This window comes from Mauremys reevesii, linkage group 4 (genome assembly GCF_016161935.1).
Source record: "Mauremys reevesii isolate NIE-2019 linkage group 4, ASM1616193v1, whole genome shotgun sequence".
Classification (NCBI taxonomy): Eukaryota; Metazoa; Chordata; order Testudines; family Geoemydidae; genus Mauremys; species Mauremys reevesii.
In genome coordinates this window covers 109,238,457-109,256,305 of record NC_052626.1, presented here as the reverse complement: position 1 = coordinate 109,256,305, position 17,849 = coordinate 109,238,457, and the positions used below count along the sequence as shown (strand labels likewise).

The following is a 17,849-nucleotide window of genomic DNA, read 5'->3' as shown; positions in this document are numbered from 1 at the left end:
CATCCAGACAAACTTATGTGCAGTGCTGAGGAGGAGCTGATGGCCATGATACATGTGGGTACCAATGACATAGGAAAATATAGGAGAGGTCCTGGAGACCAAATTTAGGCTGCTAGGTAAGAGATTAAAGTCCAGGACTTACATGGTAGCATTCTCTAAAATGTTTCCAGTTCCATGTGCAGGGACAGAAAAACCACAGGGTCTCAATGCATGTATGATGGGACAGTGTAGGGAGAAGGGTTTTAGATTTATTAGGAATTGAGGAACCTTTGGGGAAAGGAGGAGCCTATACAGGAAGGACAGGTTCCACCTAACCAAAGTGGAACTAGACTATTGGCATGTAAAATTAAAAAGGTCACAGGAGTTTTTAAACTAAGGGCTGAAGAAAAGCCGACAGGTGTGGAGGAGCACACGGTTCCGACAGAGACATCCTATAGGGGAGGATCTATTAATGGGGATTCTCTATAGCCTAGTAAAGAGGGAAAGATAGAAGTTGATACAGTACAAGTAGGAACTGAGGAGAAACAGTCAAATGAGAGTGTCCCATTCAGTTACATGACATGACGGCAGACAACTAAAAAAAAGTGACAAATTTTGTAAGTGCATATACAAAAATGTTTGAAGTCTAAATACTAAAATAGGTGACCTTGAGTGCCTGGTATTAAATAATTATATTGATATAATAGGCATCACAGAAACTTGGTGGAATGATGGCAATGAGACACTAACATCAGGACGCAAAATATATAGGAATGACAGAACAGCTTGTGCTGGCGGTGGAATGGTAGTGTCTGAGAAAGAAAGCAGAGTCAAATATAGTAAAAATCTTAGATAAATCAAACTTACTATAAAATCTCTATTGTTAGAAATTCCGTGCTTGAATAATAAGAGTATATCAGAAGGTATATACTACTGACCAGGATATTGATGGTGACTGTGAAATGCTCAGGGAGATCAGAGGTGCTATAAAAATAAGAAACTCAATAATAGGGGATTTGAACTATCCCTATATTGACTGGGTATGTGCCACCTCAGGACAGGATGCAAAAATTAAGTTTCTAGACACCATTAATGACTATTTCGTGGAGCAGCTAGACCTGGAACTCACAAGAGAGGCAATTCTTGATTTAGTCCAGGATTTAGCATAGGATGTGGTCCAAGAAGTAAATACAGCTGAACCACTCAGTAATAGCAAAACCATACTATAATTACATTTAACATCCGGGGGGGGGGGGGGGGGGGAAGAGGGGAATACCACAAAAGCCCACCACAGTAGCATTTAACTTCAAAAAGGGGTAATACCACAAAAACGAGGAAGCTAAATGGAAATTAAAAGGAATAGTCACAAGAGTGAAATGCCTTCAAGCTGCACGGGAACTTTTTATCAACACCATAATATAGGTTCAAATAAAAACAAATATGAAGAGGACCAAAAAAGGCCACCATGCCTAAAACAGAATAAAAGAAGCATTTAGGAGCAAAAAGGCATATTTTAAAAGTTAAAAGTCAAAGCCTACTGAGGAAACTAGAAAGGAACAAACTCTGGAAAATCAAATATAATTAGATAGGCCAAAAAAGAATTTGAAGAGCAATTAGCAAAAGACAAAATAAACCCAGCAAACACATTTTTAAGTAGACTAGAACCAGGAAGTCTGCCAAATAGTCAGTGGGATCACTGGTCAATCAAGGTGGTAAAGGAGCACTCAACGGAGACAACACTATTGCAAAGACACTAAATGAATTCTTTGCATCAGTCTTCACTGCATAGGATGAGAGCCCAGGAGATTCCCACATCTGAGCCACTGTTTTTAGGTGACAAATCTGAGGAACTAGCCCAGACTGAGGTGTCAATATAGGAGGTCTTTGAACAAACTAATACAATTAACAGTAATAAGTCACCAGGAACAGCTGGTATTCACCCAAGAGTTCTTAAAGAATTCAAATACGAAACTCCAGACCTACTAATGTTAGTATGTAAACCTATAACTTAAATCAGCTTCTGTACCAGATGACTGGAGGATAGCTGATGTGACTCCATTTTTTAAAAAAGGCTCCAGAAGCAATCCTGGCAGTTACAGGCCAGTAAGCCTAACTTTGATACCAGGCATATTGGTTGAAAATACAGCAAAAAAAAGACTTATCAGATGCATAGATAAACATCATTTGTTGGGAAAGAGTCAGAGCTTTTGTAAAGGGAAATCCATTATTGTTTGTTTGAGGGTCAAGCAAACATGAGGAAGAGTGATGCAGTGGATATAGTGTACTTAGGCTTTCAGAAAGCCTTTGACCCGGTCCCTCACCAAAGGCTCTTAAGTAAAGTAAGCTGTCAAGGGATAAGAGGGAAGGTCCTCTCATGAATCAGTAACTGGTTAAAAGACAGGAAACAAAGGGTAGGAATAAATGGTCAGTTTTCAGCAGGGAAGAGAGGTGAATAATGGTGTATCCTAGGGATCTGTACTTGGGACAGTGCTGTTCAACATATCCATATACCATCTGAAAAGAGGGGTGAATAGTGAGATGGCAAAGTTTACAGACGATAAAAAATTACTCAAGATAGTTACGTTCAAAGCAGTCTGTTAAGAGTTACAAAGGGATCTCACAATACGGGGTGACTGGGCAACAAAATAGCAGATGAAATTCTATGTTGATAAATGCAAAGTAATGCAAGTTGGAAAAAATAGTCCTAACTATACATACAAAACGGGGTCTAAATTCAGCTAAGAAATATTTTGGAGTCACCATGGCTAGTTCTCTGAAAACATCTGATCAATGTGCAATGACAGTCAAAAAAGTTAACAATGTTAGGAACCATTAGGAAAGAGATAGATAATAAAACAGAAAATATAACAATATTCTATAAATCTATGGTAAGCCCACACCATGAATAGTGCACGCAGTTCTGGTTGCCCTATCTCAAAAGACATACAGAAATGGAAAAGGTACAGACAAGGTCAACAAAAATGATTAAAGGTATGGAACAGATTCCACATGAGGTGAGATTAAAACAGACTGGGACTATTCAGCTTGTTAAAGATGACTAAGGGAGGAAATGATAGAGGTCTATAAAATCATGAATGATGTGGAGAAAGTGAACACCACAACATAGTCAAGGGTCACCCAATGAAATTAATAGGCAGCAGGTCTAAACAAACAAAAAGGAAATACTTCACATAATGTGCAGTTAATCTGTGGAACTCGTTGCCAGGGGATGTTGTGAATGCCAAAACTATAACTGAATTCAAAAAAGAACTAAAAAAAGTTCCCGAAGGATAGGTCTAACAACAGCATTTTGCCAACATGGGCATGAATGCAGCCACATGCTCTGAGGGTCCCTAAGCCTCAGACTGCCAGATACTGAGACTGGACAACAGGGGATGGATCACTTGATGACTACCCTGTTCTGTTCATTCCCTCTGAAGCACCTGGCATTGGTCACTGTTGGAAGACAGGATATTGGGCTAGATGGACCATTGGTCTGACTCAGTATGGCCTTTCTTATGCTGGGAATGCTGATAAAAGCCAGTAAAAGAGTTTTCCTTCCTTAAGAGACATCATCTTTGACCTTACTGACGATAAGACCTGACATTTTACCGTTAAATTTTTTTGTAGATTTTGAAAGACTGAAATATAATAAAAGCAAGTGAATGAGGGTCTCTTTAGTTGGCATAGGCCTTCAGATATGTAAGAGAACTTACAAAAATCAACTCCACCAAAAACTTGTCTCTACATCACAACCCTGAAGCAAGCAGGCATGAAACTAACCATTTGCACAAACTTTTCAGGAACTACATCTTTCAGTTAACATTTTGCTTTCCACTGCTTCTCTTTCCATAGAAGATTTGTGGACTAAGATCACGCTGCTTCATGTATATGGCCATACCTTAATAAAATGTAAGTCCTCCTGCTTTTCATAAACGAACCCAAGACACCCAAGAGTTAAACAAGAATCTTGTTCAGTTAGTGAACGCACATTTTCCAATGCACTACACAAAGTGTTCCAATTCCAACTATTCCTCCTTTGTCGGTGATTTTAAAAGGTGTTTTGCTCCATTGCCTTCCTTTTTCAAAGACATGCATGAAAGCAATTTAAAACTCATTCATCTTAAGTAACCCATCACAAAGGCCCTTTTTTGGGGGGAGGGGGAGGGGGAGGTGGAGTTCCTCCATCCAGGAATATATTTGTGCTTATTACAAAAATATAAACAGGTGAAAAATTGGTGCAAAAAATTTTACTTCACAGCCTTCTGGATAAAAGTCCAGGTTAATATTGGGGGACAGGAAGAAAGGGAAATAAAAAACAATCGAGATAACTAAGAGAACTGAAAGTAAAAGTTGTGACTTATTTCATGAACTGTATATTAACAGTACCTACACATATGCACATGCATCTGTGCATGTGTATCTTCCACTACATTGCCTTACTTTAAATGTAAATGTGACACAGTCTGTTAAACTAATTGTTAACAGACAGATCTACCTAACGTAATATATTGGAGTCTCATCAGAATGTGCATTTTCATGTACTTCAATGGTCCAAAATTTGGACAAAAAATAAATCCATAAAATACAAATATGAAAGGCCTTACCCATCAGGCACCTTGCCCCATCCCAAATAAGCTTGACTTAGAACTGACAAACATCACAAACTAAGTATACATGTCTAAAGCCTTCATCAGTGAAGATGGCTTCCATGTAGCACAAGGAAGACAACACCACATATGGATAAAGTGATCCAACCAATCAAATGCTTTGGCCTCTCACTATTACTGTCAAAAAATAGTTGGGGTGCAAAGGATCTCAAAACCTTAATTTTCAACCACAGATTGTCTTTTAATAGAACACCAGTTTCTAGACATGGTTTGTAAAACTGTTTTAAATGATTAACAAAATACTTTTTTTTTTTTTTTTTTTTTTTAAGATTCAGCATCAGGTGAATAGCACAAGCAATAACCATCTTACTCAAGAAAAGGCAGTATCACTTCGGTTAGTTTCTGAAGTGATTCACAAACAATAGAAACAGCTCAGCTAATCCACATATTTGAAGTTGTATGTCTTGTCACAGTAAAAAAAAACACAAAGGCCAGAGAGTTTCCTTTCCTACTGTGTGTCATCTTGTGTTAACTCTTGAATCATAGACCTTGTAAAACCACTACTGAATAAATATTCTCAACTTTAGAGTTTAATATATTTTCTTTCCTAATGATTCTAACACTCCATCTTCTCCCTCATTATTGCACAAACTGCAGACAAGTGGTTTTGAAAATTCTGTATCACTTGAAATTCATTTGGTGCACAAAATTAGTCCAAGCACAACTAGATGGAGTACCATAAAACAAACAGTGATATTTAAATATGATGAAAGTTTACTTTGTCTCATTTACTGTATATTCTCTAGTTTTTCAAAATTTAAATACTTTTTTAAATAAAAATCAAATATCACTCCCAATTTACATGATAATCTTCGTGTTAAAGAATTACAATTTTAAGATTAAGAGTTTGTTTTTTAAACTAAAACTGCTTGACACATTAGCTTCAATTTTATAAAATTAAGACTCGGTAAGATGCCACTTCATATAACATACTGTGTAACAGCTCATTTTTCATTCACAAGCATAGATAGAAGATAACAGTATTAAACGTTTTCAGAGGAGCTGGAATTGCACACTGCCATTATGCTCTTGCTTCCAGTATTACAAAGAAAGTATTATAAATTAAGAGTGGAGAGTCTGTTCTCTAAAGCATCAGCGTGACTGCAGTGGGAAACATGCTGGCACAAGCGATGACATTCCAATAATATAAAAATGAACATGTAAAATAGCAAGTCAGTTGATAGCATATTGTGGTCATTTAAGAACAGCAGTGGAAGCAGCAAGGGGGATTTTTTTTAAATCTAGATTGTACACAATGCATTACACAAATATTTTGCTTATTAGTTTCTAGTTCAGTCAAGTGCCTTATGGTCATTTCTTTTCCTCAAAAGTTTTAACAATGAAATATGACAATACATACAATAGTTCCTTGCAGGCTATACCATTTTAATAGTTCTGTGGAAATGCCACTGGGGGGAATTTTGATGGTATCCAAATCATTTTTGCCTAATTCATTCATACCTTTGAAAATTTCCCAAAATGTTTGTTTTGTACAAAGACTCACTTGTGTCAGGATTTTTGGTGCTAAAAACTGTAAGACAATTTTATTTTTAGAACATCAAATTCTGTCTCAACAACATATCCAGTTATGGCATTAACTACAAAATGAACTGACATCTATGGAAAACATGAACATTCTCCAATCCCACAATAATTCAGGTGCTCTGGTGAGGCTAACTAAGATGATAGAACCAAGCCAATCAAGTTGCTTTATATTTTATTTACACCATTTTATCTGGAAGTCAGAATACTAGTAAATGACATTTGATTTATTTAAGAAGAAATCTAGCCCTTCATGAAGGCACTGGACTGGACTTTATACTAAGTTCAAATTGAGGATGTCACAATATCTATTTGAGAGTTCAAAATTAAGGATTTATCAGTGTATATCACTTTGACAAACTATTCAAGAGAAAGGGAGTCGTCTGTTAAACCAATGCCTGAGGCCTAGAGTCACAAAAATACCACAGTACCTAAACTCCAGAATGAAGTGCCTAGGCGCAGAAGTCCCAGTTTTTGGCTTCAGTGCAATTCACAGAATTCATGCTGAATCCATGGGTTCCTAACCTCACTTGGCATCTATGTTTTTGCAGTAAAAAGTTCCCAAGATGCCTATGTTTCTGCCTCTGAGCATGCCTCACTCTAGGGGTCTGGGCACCTATCTCCCACCTAAGCAGCAGAATGATTCACTAACCAGGAAAGAGGTGTTCAACCAGCTAACTTGTGCGCAGGCCCTAGTAAGCATCTCAGAGACAGCCTACTGGAATGGGCACCTCAGGCAAGTTCACACAAAACAGCTGGGGGAGGACCTCCCTCATAACTTGTAGCCCAGTGGTTAGGGTTCCACTGTGGATAAATAATTAGTCACTGTGATTGGGGGCAGGAGAGAGGGATAAAGAGCACAGAGATGGACACACAAGCATGAGAATGATTCTATAGCTTGGTGGTTAAACGACTCACGCAGGATGCGGTAGATCCAGAATCAAATCCCCTGCTCTAACAACTAATTATTATACTATCACATAGCTCACTTGTTAGAGCACTCAGCTGAGAAGTGACAGATGACTGTTCAAATCTGTTTTCATTGGCTGGGGAGGGTGGCGGGGGGGGTGTCCCATATCCAAGATGCATACCTGACCACTGGGCTAAAAGTCAAGCTAGAGGTCCTCTTCCACTGGCTACCTTCTTGCAAAAACACCTGAGATGCCTAACTTCAGAGTGTTCACAGCTGAAAATCGCTAGCAGAGATAGGCACCCCCTGCAGTCCAAACTGAGGCATCTATCTCAGTGAGAGGGGAAGAACTTAGCACATACCCATCTTATTGGCATCTCCCATTGGCTAGTTTGGATGGCTTCCTGTCTAGCATCCTGGCTTTTGTGAATAACGGTCTAAGGCACTTCTCTCTCCCCATTCAATGTATAAGGAGCCTAAGTGCCTAACTCGGGCTTTGCGAATCAGTGTGTTCCTGTGATTTTCTAGGCTCCCAAAAGTTAGGTGCTGCACCACTCAGCATCACAATGCTGAAGTACCTTTGTGAATCTAGGCCCAACTACCCTGAGTAGTGCTCACACAGAAATAGGCATCAGATGACGTAGCTAAGACTAATAATCAAAATGAATATTGCTTCCAAAAGGCATGGTGGTGAAAAAATTTACCCATGAGAATGCAAGGTGTAAGGCTTCAGCCTGCCAAGGTAAGAGGGGTGAGGAAGGGAAAGAAAGGATAGGAAGCTTTGTCAATATGTCACTGGAGAACTTGTTAGCACATGAGCTTCCAAGAAGTTTTTGAAGTCCCCTCCACTCCCACAGTAAAAAAACAAAAACAAAAACCTAGCAGTGGCAGGGGTTGGGATAGTCCTCTCTCCCCCTATAAAAAGGTACAAGTGCAAAATTAGTGCTTGTTGACATTAAGAATGGTTGCTACCTGAATTAGCCCACAAGACTACTTGAACCAGATGCTGTCAATGATTTTGGAATTAGTTCTACAAGTTTCCAGCACAGCTTGCCTTTGTGTATTGATGATTTTAGTATACAGGAAAAAACTTTACTACTTTCATGCTGTTTTAGTTTAAAAATCCTAAAACTAAATATTTTTTTTACCTGAAGACTACTATAACTAATCCTGTTTATTTCTGAAGTCCCTGGAAAGAAAAAGAAAAAAGAAAAAACGTTTAAAGACCATTAGCACCTGCAACAGGGCAAAGATGTCTTTGAATCTTAAAACAGATGTATTAAAACTGTTGTATTGTGACATCCCAGTGCAATGCTCTGTGGTACAATATGCTGTGTACAAACGAAAAGCAATTTCAATGAGCTCATGCAAAAGATTCTCAATCCAATATGGTGGGGTAAGATAAGAGCTCAGAAGACTTACCCAGAGCAAAGTACTCAAGCCCTGAGGATAGGTAGGAAAGGAATAAGACATGGAAAAGAAACATTAATCTACTTTTTACCAGGAAATGAACAGTTTACCCTCCAAGGATGAGAGTCAGGCAAATTCAGATACAAAGCTGTTAGACTATGGATCCTAGCCTTCATATTTCACAGTGTCTTTTAATTAGACGTAACTTGTTGCAACAGTCAGATCAGATTTCCTGAAGATATATTGAGGTGGTTTACACAAGTGATGATCAGAAGGAAAGCTTTGTACCTAGATTGCGATTTCCTTGTGGTAGTGACTTTCTTTTCTCCATGAAAGACAACATATCCTTATAGCACCGCATAAAAATATTTAATACTGATGTGGATTAAGAGCAAGGCGACTTGTAGATCTTAACAGATGCACATTATACTAGCCCTCAGCTTTCATACTATGATAGACTTTAATTTTTTTATTCCTATCAAAGAGCTTTTCATTAAAAAATGGTCACTGCAATCAGAGTTTACAATTTCAGAAGAATGAGTCTGCATAAATTAAGGCATCTCTTGTTAAGATGTGCAAGAAGGTGTAGCCACAATAAGCTAAGATTAGATTGGCAAGAAATACTCTATACCCTTGATGGAGCCCTAACTAGCCACTTTTAATGTCTTGTAGTTCTGACTTAGGCTATGTCTACACCACACATCTTTTAGCAACACAGCTGTGCAGCTACAGGCATGACACTAAAAGTGTAGTGCAGTGTAGCCACTGTTTGTCAGCAGGAGAGAACTCTCCTGATGATAAACCTCCAGCCCCAATGAGCAGCAGTAGCTTTGTCAGCAGGAAAGCTCTCCTGTCGTCAAAGCGCTGTTCACACCAGCGTTTTTCGTCTGCAAACGTGGGGGAATGTTTTTTTCACACCCCGAATGACAAGTTTTGTCATTCAGGGTCCAATGTAGATAAAGCCTTAGTCAATCAGGAGTGAACTTCCTTTAGAGCCTATTAACGCTATTCCTTAGCTGGCTGTAGATATTCTATTCAATGAAGCAAGCTCCTATTTCTTAGAGCTAGTCAACACTGGCAACATTAAAGTGCTACTGCGGTAGCGCTTTAATGTGGCTTGTGTAGTCATGGCCGAGCTCTAAAAAAAAAAAAGCCACCTCCAGGAGGGGTGTGGGCCCCAGTGCTGGTGCACTATCTACACTGGTGCTTTACAGTGCTGAAACTTGCTGTGCTCCGAGGGGGTGGGGGGTTCCACACCCCTGAGCAAGAAAGTTGCAGCACTGTAAAGTGCCAGTGAAGACAAGCCCTAAGTCTACTGCCTCTGCTAGACGACTAGCTCATCATTTGAGAGTTCAGCACCTGAATGCTTTTGAGGTCTGGGCCTAAGTGTCTGGGACCGTGAAAGTATATAACACACTGTAGATCACGGGCCTAGCTGAACTTGCATGACAGAGTTGAGGGGGAGGGGTTTGTTTGTTTTTTTAAAAGCATAGTGCTTTGGAAATTAGATGTTTCAGCAAAACACTAGTATAACCTCCACCACAGCCCCACTCTGCAAATCAAGAAGAGAACATTAGTCATTGGATGGCATAAAATGCTTTTCTTACTAACAAAAATAATGTTCATAAGTGAAGTTTAATATCATGCAGAAATTAGTATTTCTGCTCTAGATCAGTATTGCGCATCTCCCCCATCACAGTGTAAAAATGACCCCATGCTACTCAACATTTTCTTCCTGTGTATATTTTGAGTCTCATCCACTTATTGTGGTGACAAACCATGTTTTCCCTACTTTTTACTCCAGTTAGTACTACGAAGGCTGAGGGATTGAGAGATTCTATTCTGGCTTGCACATCATGATTAACAGTCCTGCTTGCACTAAGTTCCAAATGCAGAGTCTTTTACTGATGAATGAACTAGAAAGATCATAGCTTGACTTTGAGGTAACAGGTTGAGTTTGAGCAGAAAAAAGTTCTCTTTTAAATTGAACAAATTGTGGAAGTCAGACATTTTTTTATTTTTTTTATTCTTTTTTTAAAAAGAATAGCAGTGTAACTTTTCTGAATAGACATTTCAATCCAATCATGAGGCAGAGTTTATTGCTATATTTCAGTCACAAAAAAAGCCTCATCACCAAAACTTTCACTTAGGAATCAGTCTGCAAGATAATTGCTGGAACTGAATGACACCTAGTGGCTATTTACTTAATTGCAGATGTAGTTCACTGGGAGAAATTAAGGGTATGTCTACACTGCAATTAAAAACCTGTGGCTTACCCATCTGATTCAGGCTCACAGGGCTCAAGCTGCAGGGCTGTTTAATTGCAGTGTAGATGTTTAGGCACAAGCTGGAGCCAAGGCTCTAAGACCCTGAGAGGAGCGCAGAGCTCAGGCTGCATCTCAAGATCCCTACACCACAATTAAACAGACCCTTAGCACAAGTCACCTGGCACGGGCCAGACACAGTTGTCTAACTACAGTGTAGACAAACACTTCATAAACCCCATTGTGTAAGATTCTCTCTTTATGATTCCCATTAAGGGGAACAGGACTAGCATGGCTAAATGCCTTGTGGCCTTGGATTCTCTTTGCAGGCAAGGGAACTTCTTGAGAAGAAGTGCCAATTGGGGCATCCTATGTCCTTCCAATCTCACTCAAGTAAACAGAGGATGTAACCCCAACTGATATTTAGTTCCTTCCACTAACAATATGTTATCTCACTCAAGATTGTCGAGTCTGACAACAGTAACTATCTTCTTCAAAACACATTCTACATGGACTCCCCACTGCAGGCAATTGACAAGAAGTCCCTAGACACAAAGGGGATGGATCTGGAAAGTCTATCCGACTAACGATTGCTAGGCTGTTTGCCTCAGAGTATCTGATCTACAGGCCAAATTATTAGTGTTACTTCAAGTGAAAATATGGATGGACCTTCAGGTAGTGTCTTTGCATCTCTTAACAATGGAGATTTTTCTGAGGCATGCATTTGAGGCCTGGTAAAATGTACCTTAATATTCATGAACTAATGGAAAGATTCTGATCTGCTTGGAAATTTTTACTGTTTCCTAGCATGTGAAGATAATGCTAAAAATAAGGCAGCCATCTAGGTGTTTTACAAAGCCCTGGTCAGGCAGTAACTTAAAACCTTACTAACAATGTAGTCTAGCTTTCCCTGCTTATAATTTGTTTATGTGGAAATCACAGGTCACCTTCAACAAGAATCTGAAATGCAGGTATACCTTTATCTTATCATTCTGGAACACTATATATAATGGCTGAACCATTAATACACAGCTCTCACTCTTCAAGCCAACATGATCATGACCAGAAATGCAGTCTTCAAAGACAGATGGTCCAAGAAATATTTGAGCTGCTAAAATTGTGTTTGTAAGCACCACACAAGTCCCAGAATGGGGATAACTCCTGAACAATAGGCAACACAATGACATAATTATGTTCAGGTCATATAGGATTAGAGAATATAGTGGAATCTTGCACCAGTGAAATTGTAAGCCAGGTGCACTCTGACCAAACTGAAGGAGAGATTAGATTGCTTGATGTAAAACAAGTAGTTCACAATAAAAGATTAACAGAATAATAATGAAGTTCAGATCCTTTAATCTTGCCCAGATAGAGAACCAGGTCCATTTCACAGAACGTGAATTTTTGGGTGGAATATTTCCTCCTTTCAAGTAGAATTTTCTGGTCTTTTCAAATTCAATCTGAACTGTTCAACTAGCCAACCACTAGGCAAAGAGCTCAAATCAGGATGTAAATGCTTCTGGGTCAGGAGATCTGACAAACTGAGCAGAGAAAGAAAGATTGGAAGTTCTAGCAGGCCGGAGTACAAAACCCAATGAATCCAAAATGGGGTTCTACAGCTCCACGGGTGATGTTCCAATCATCTCTAACGTGCTGTGGAATTAAATAAATATCTGGCTCCAGTTAATGAAGATCTCCTGTTGTGATATTTTAAAATAATACTGTCTATCCCTAGGAGATTGAGAACTATGGGCATGCTGTAATGGACATACCAATCCAAAAATTCATAGCCTTCTACCATAAGTATGGATGATGATGATATGGTAAAATTATGCATAATTCACAGCAGTGTTAATGATCAAAAATAGATCATTTCATGATATGGTCATTGTGACCTTGTGGACTGTGCTGCCATACATTAACAGTTATTAGCTCACTTTGAGCTAGTCCTGTTTGAAACAGGACTAGGTTAAAGCAAACAAACTGTTAATGCGCAGCAGCTGATCAAAGTGAACTAAAACTGTTAATGTGCAGCAGCAAGGTCCATATAAGTGGCAAAATTTACAGATTCTGTGAAAATGTTGACCACCGTGACGCAGTCATATCTTTAAGCAATAAGCAGGCTCTGCCCATGTAGTTGTACATGGTAGTATCAAATCTGGAGAGAACATCCTTCAGTAAAAGTGAAATGGAATTGGACACTATAAACAAGTTATTCTCTCCAAGACCCCCTGGTCTGAGGTAATGTCATTCTAGCAATTCTTTCCTTGTTCCTACACTGCAGATGAAACTGAACTTGCAGAGGTTGAGATACCACCACTCAGAAGGACAAGATGGTAGTGGTCAATAAGGGTATGCTGATTCACCCCTTGAGTTGAGGGATTCCAAAGCTGAGCATTAGTAAGTTTAAAGTATCATCTAGAGCTGAGACAAGTAGATAGCACTTGAGGGGAAGGGACTCCAGGAGGAGCTTTTATTGTATCCTGGATAACAGAGATTGATCTCTGGAGCCCCTGGGCCACAGAACTCTCTTCTCCAGTGTGTGGTATACCTGACCCATGAAAGTGAGTTATAAGAGAAGGTTTCCTACTTGGACCTCTGGAAATAGAGAATAAAATCAGAAGAAAGAGCAGTGCCGAGAGCTAGCAGTGAAGGAACTCTATCTGTTGTCAGGAAGAGGAACAGGTGGCGTTAGGCAGTCAACAGTATGAACTGACTCTCCAGTGTCCAGGCATTCCACAGGAAGTTCCAGAAGCTGGCACCTGGAAGCCAGCTCCTCCAGATGACCAATACTAGAGGACAATGCTCACAAGCCACCTCAGTGAGGATCCAATGCAGGCAATGCTTGAAGTTTTCCTTCATGGATCATTCTTCTATTTATGTCTATTTCCACTGCTTGCCTTTAGGGATTTTTAAAAGACCAAAATCATTTCTGATTATGAACTAGCCAGAGCCATTATCACCATCATTTCCGCAGAAAACCCTCTGCTTAGAATGGATTTCCAAGTAATTGTTTTAAACACTCAAAAATCCTAAAGATGTCACCAGTGAGTAACTGAAGAGGTTTGTTTACCGTCACCTTAAAAAAAACAAAGTGACCAATTAGAATATCGATTACTCTTTACATTCAGTATCTCTCTACTCTGTTCTAACTCTGAGATTCTGTCCAAGATTCCAGAGATTATCAAATGCAAACCTAGAATGGTGCCATGTGCAAAATGAGCTAAATTAAAAAAAAACCCTAAAAAAGAAAAATCAGAAGCATTAAATAAAACCATTAAACTGTGCATAATATTTTTCTTCTAAGTCACCTTTGGAGTCTTTTTTTTTTAAGTGGAAAAATCTGACATTTGTTACATAAAGGAAGCAATTCATGATGGTCTGAAAAATAAAGAATTGTTTAAGTAGAGAAGCAGGATTTCCTAATACTTTCATTCACAGTAATAACTGAAGCAACCAGTTAACTCTGAAAACAAATGCAACAGTAATGAGTACAGAACTAGAAGAAAGTATGCCATGGCTATGGAACAAGTGTGCTACACCCCCCATACCAGTACAGGTATGTTACCAGATAAGGACACTTCTATACTACACAAATATGAGTTAGGAAACTAGACGTTTAATATAGGAAATAAATACAGTCATATGCACTAAATCTCAGATGTCTGTGCTTTTCTGCTTAGAAGAGTTTCACCAATAAAAGTTCTTCAAAAGATTTTAAAATATTTTCAAATTAAAGTGGAAAGGGGCAGACAACACTAGGTGGTATGCACATCAGATTACAGAAAAGCATTAATCTTTCAACTCTGAAGAAAGCTTAGTTCTCATGTGAAAATGAGTCTCAGGTCAGATCTACATTACAGACTTCTGCTGATACAGGTCAGGGACCACGTCTTCACACCCCTGTGCTTTTAATGATATAACTTGTTTTGTTGGTAGAGGCTAGTTTTACTACACAAGTGCAAAGTGCAACTTTGCCACTATAGCTGCATTCACACCAGTGCTTTGCTAGTATAGTATACCAGTATTCAGTGCTTAATTTGTGCCAGAGTTGCCATGGCTAAGCCCAGCACCTCTGCCCTGGCATCTCTGGGCTTGTTACGAAAGTAAAAAAATTACTTGAGCCCTGGCACCTAATTGCTTGAACCCCAGCACCTCTTTCATTACAAATGAAGCACTGCCAGAGCACTTAGTGTAGGCATGGTCCTTACTACAACATGCAATAGGACTGAGCCAGACAGGCTAGCATTGCAATTTTTCGTAGAGCTGTTTGAGAAATTCTGTACAGCATTCAGTTGTAATCTCCCAGGACCCATTCACACCCCCTTGTTTGTGGAGCACTGAAATTCACAAGTATTGTATATGAAGTATTTATTACATTGATGATTTTGAAGCTACAATAAGAAAAATATTAAATTCTAATTGAAACAGTCAAGAACTACATATGCATTTGGTTTATATCATAATGAAATTGCACTTCAGAGTAGTTTTGACTATAATTCATATAGTTAGCTAGCTGATGAAATGAGGTCTAACACTAAACGGCATTTCTCTGTAACACAATAACTTTTGAACGCTGCTACTGATGAATTCCAAGATTTCAGAGAATGCTCTCCCAGTGGACAGAACCCTACTGATTTTGGTGGGGGGGGAGGGGGGAATCAAAGCCAAAAGGAAGAAGTGGGGCACATGCAGTTTCAGCATCTGGTTAGCAGAGCCATCAGTTTCAATCAATTACTTTTCTTACTTGTCTATAGATCAAAGAACCAGTTGCTGGTAGCCATTAAACACATTGCTACATAATACTCTTCCTCCTCCCCATTTTTAGTTCCCGATACAGTATCAAATTTGCTTCCCTGAAAGACTTCCTCCTCAAGGTTGAAAGAAAATAAGAGCTGAAAGGAGAAGGCAGTGGTGCACAAAGAGCCCCTGGCTTGGGGAACCCAGAGCCACCAGCATGAGGGAGGGAACTGTGTTGCAAGGGGGTTCCTTAACAAGGGGGAAGCGGACGAAGACCAGAGTCCCTGTTCGGTGAAATGCACTAGGACTACAGAAGCAATGAAGTGTGCAAACCTCTAGTACATTCACTGTTTAATATTTCAATCTTTGTATGTGCAGTTATTTCAACGGTCTTGTACACATTACTACTATAGAGTAAATTTGCTTCCACATGCCAGGTAACCCAGATTCCTGATGGAATTTAAGCTTCATATTAACTCTAATAAATGAGTTTGGAATCAGATTTGGGTTCAACCCTTGGTGCTGTGATCATGCCCTATCCATTCTGTCACTTATTCAAATGGACTTAAATGCATTTATTAAACGTAAACCTAAAAACCCACATTGAATTCAGTCTTTCCCTTTGATGTACACAAACTGACATTATATTAGAGTCAGGTACTACACCTGAATCCATGCCCATATCATATCAGAATGAAACTTTTAAACACCATATGTCATGTGAGAAATAAAATATCACAAAAAGCCTATTAAATACTTCAGTGCTGCTTCCAAAGTTTGAAAGGCAATTTCACAGTCTATAATTGATTTTTACTACTTTTTTTACAAAAATAAAGGGCCTCTGCTTCAGAATATAGGCTCTCTCCTTGTCCTGGTTGTGTACAATAGTGCAGTGAATTTCAGCAGAGAAAGTCTATGCTAAACCCTCTGAAGAAAAAGTTGGTCTTCAGCTACTCGTGTATTCTGGGCTGCTATTTTAAATAACTTTCTTCTGCATGCTATTGCAAAGAAGTGCACTCATGGGTAGATTCTGTCCCTCTGTGAGCACAGAAGATCCTGCCAACAGAGTAGAAGTGGTGCAGTTCTGCTACACAAAAGAGGATTTGGAGAGTCTACAGAAGCTAGGTCTCCCTGAGTAACAAATCCCAGCTCCATGGAAGCTTCCTGTGCACCACTGTGCAGAAGGAAGTTGGGGTCCAACTGATCTGCTGCTATATAGATCCACTGACCAATCCTCTGGAGGATGAGCACAAATACAAAGGAAACTACTTGAGTCCTGTGGCAAGATTCCCAAGTTGCAGAGCTGCTCTGCTGCTCCTCTGTGGCCTCTGGGGAAGATTCCTCCCTCGCACCACAGTGCCTTGGGAATTCCCCATTGCACCTTCCTACTTCCCTTGGCCATATTCTAGAATGAGAAATTGGAATTTGGAATGGAGAGCACTTCCTTAACCCCCAATGCAAGTGATCTCCATGATGCTCCCAATCTCTGATTGGTTCAGGTAAGGGATCCATTTGAGCTGGTAGTAGCCAGCATACTATCTTAGTATTTCTCTGGCAGCCTCTGAATTTCTGCAGAATTTAAACTAAGCATTATAAATGAAACTGAACTGATGCAAGCACTACCTGAATGAGTATGCACAGACAAATAAGAGCAATAAGAGAGGTGTGAACTGCCCCAATTCATTTCAAAGGCACTAAATCTGAAGCCTTAATGGATGACTTCAACAACAGCATTAATTATGTCACTGCAGGAACAGCCTGCTACTCTGGGACTTCGTAGCACACCACCACTTTTTAGCCTCTCAGTCTGAACCTTGCCTATGGTACTGACAGCCCGTCTGACATGTGAAGATGGGATCTTCCACTGTGCCAGCCTAAGGCCTTGTCCACACAACAAAGTAGTATTGTTTATACACAATATTCTGACAATTGTATTTAATTTTAACTTAAACAGATTTCTAATCTATTTAGGCCTTGTCGATGCATGAAGTTATTCTGCTATAGCTATTCTGCTTTAAATTCATACCCTACCTTATTTTGGAATAACTCATGTGTAGACTAGTCTTGGTTTAAACCTAAATAAGCTTTTTGCACTGATTTAATTAGCCCAGTTTATAAATCACATCTTTAGTTAATGCAATGTAAATCACGTAGACTAAAAGCTGACTGACTCCGTTTGGGTTTGGTTGCTCTCATGCCTTCTCTCCCCCACTCAACATTACACAGCTGAGAAAGGACCATAGAACAGATACTGCTAACGTCCTCCTACACACAACACAAAAGAACATTATTTTGGCAGTCTGAGGGAATAATTTTCCAAAACCATTAAGGAAG

The 17,849-nt window shown here is 39.3% G+C and overlaps 1 protein-coding gene across 2 annotated transcripts in view; it reads right to left on the bottom strand.

Moving 5' to 3' along the window:
- Positions 1–17,849, bottom strand: part of LOC120404414 (toll interacting protein) — a 56,676-nt gene that overhangs the window by 4,071 nt on the left and 34,756 nt on the right. The gene's annotated exons all lie outside the window — the stretch shown is intronic.